The sequence below is a fragment of the Lottia gigantea genome (genome assembly GCF_000327385.1).
Source record: "Lottia gigantea unplaced genomic scaffold LOTGIsca_233, whole genome shotgun sequence".
NCBI lineage: Eukaryota > Metazoa > Mollusca > Gastropoda > Lottiidae > Lottia > Lottia gigantea.
Genome location: NW_008708664.1, coordinates 99,016 through 101,549, shown reverse-complemented (window position 1 = coordinate 101,549; position 2,534 = coordinate 99,016).

Here is a 2,534-nt window from a genome sequence, read left to right as displayed (position 1 = left end):
AATTCTTTGTGCTGATGTTTGAGGGAATACTTCGAGGTGTGTCTCTATGGCTTCAGTACGAGATGCCAGTGCCTTGGGAGGTTTCAATGAGACTATATGTGAGGAAGTTCTCACCACTCTATACCGCAATCCAACCCGGTGCAGAGATGTGATGTCAAAACTAACTGCACTCAACCCTTCTTCTCCCACTCTGGTGTCTCTCCGTGCACTGAAATATTTACCAAGCTACAAAACTGCAGCCAGAGAGACAACATCCCTTAAGAAAAGACAAAGGAAAAAGAGGTCAAATGCTGATCTCAAGCCATAGTCTGAAGATCTTAGTTAGACGGAAGGAAGGAAGGAATAGAACCGTGGCAGATATCTGTAGAAAGACCCATCTGGCCATGCTCTGCACATCTCACACTCACAAAAGAGGTTACTATAAAGAGATCCAAACTGAAAGGAAAATACACTAAAGACTAAACAAACCAGCCTGCATTAAGGAAACCATCTTTATTTTTTTGAGCAATTTAAGTTTACTATAGATAAAAAATTAAATTCATTTCTATTTTTTTTTCCCCCAGTCCAATTCTACCATTGAACAGCTGGTAGACCTGTTTTCCAAACAACCCTACACTCGTAGATTACCTTACAAGACAAATTAATCGAGCTCTAAATTCAACAGGCGTAGTCTTTTGAATGGAACACGAAAACCTTTGCCCAGTGTGCTACAGGCTGTGTACGAAACGTTAAAAGGTCCCTGGACAATTCAATCTAAGACAAAATTTTAAGGCTAATGCCTATATGTCGTGGCAAAATTTCCCTTATTGCACACGGCATGGTAGGCTATACACAGCCCATCTTCATTAGCAGCTGCAGAAATGTGGGACGTAAACTATCCATTCATTTCATTTCCGAAATTCCGCAAATCACAAGTAAGGATTTATCTAAACACAAACCAGGCATCTAGAAACCAGCGTAGTAGGGCCTTCTCACATTTTCCAACACCAAAGAAAGTTGATAAAGGCTTGGAATGTTGTTTACTTGTTTGCTTGTTTGCTTGTTTTTTTTTTTTTATTTTGTTGATTTAAAAAAAGAAAAAGGAAAAAGAATGAATTGAAAATATAATACAAAAAAAAAACAAATAAATAGGCCTACTTCTTTCTTAAAACAGGCTCCTCATTCCCCACAAAATGAGACGGTATTTGAGGGATGTGTGCAATCTTATATGCCAGTCAGGCTTGACTTTGTTGTTGTTTGTTGCTCATGATATCAAACATATTTTTAAACAAATCAAGACTCCACACTTTGACAGAGACTCTGGTAAATTTTATGCTTCTTAAGTTTAACCATGGACAGCCCCTTAATCTAGTTTCATGCAAAAAAGATCCAAATTCGTGGTAGTTTCATTAGCTTTCTCTTTATTTAGCAAAACAGAGTAAAATGGGTCGATTTGTCAGTTATTTGTAGTCTGAATTCGGCTTAGTACGGACTGAGTTGTCTTTTCCTGTTACTAGCTCTCAGATTTAAGAAATCAATAAAGGTATTCAGACGTCATTTCGCCCGCTTTACTACTTCGCCCCAGGGTCTCTGGAAAAAAATAATAAATCTTGCAATCATTTACGATTGCAAACATTTGGAGTTGTTCAAACTACCTTCGCCTTTGGTAAAAACTGTCTAAATATCGTCTTAGAGTCGTGTCAAGACAAATTTATTTACCAGGGACGAAATGACACGGAGGCGGTTTGGCCTGTTATAAAATTATATTGTAAGACAATCGAGACTTGATCGTCTATTTAGCTTTGATAGTGTGACAATCAAGACTAGTATCTACTTTCGTTTTTCAACAAACATGGCGGACACGGTCTTGAAATTCATTGTTTACATTCATTAAATTGTGAAAATAAGCCAATTAAAGTCTATTCTGCATAATTCTTTGTGCTGATTTTTGAGGGGATACTTCGAGGCGTGTCTCTATGGCTTCAGTACGAGATGCCAGTGCCTTGGGAGGTTTCAATGAGACTAAATGTGAGGAATCTCACCACTCTATACTGCAATCCAACCCGGTGCAGAGATGTGATGTCAAAACTAACTGCACTCAACCCTTCTTCTCCCACTCTGGTGTCTCTCCGTGCACTGAAATATTTACCAAGCTACAAAACTGCAGCCAGAGAGACAACATCCCTTAAGAAAAGACAAAGGAAAAAGAGGTCAAATGCTGATCTCAAGCCATAGTCTGAAGATCTTGGTTAGACGGAAGGAAGGAAGGAATAGAACAGTGGCAGATATCTGTAGAAAGACCCATCTGGCCATGCTCTGCACATCTCACACTCACAAAAGAGGTTACTATAAAGAGATCCAAACTGAAAGGAAAATACACTAAAGACTAAACAAACCAGCCTGCATTAAGGAAACCATCTTTATTTTTTTGAGCAATTTAAGTTTACTATAGATAAAAAATTAAATTCGTTTCTATTTTTTTTTTTCCCCCAGTCCAATTCTACAATTGAACAGCTGGTAGACATGTTTTCCAAACAACCTACACTCGCTGAAGT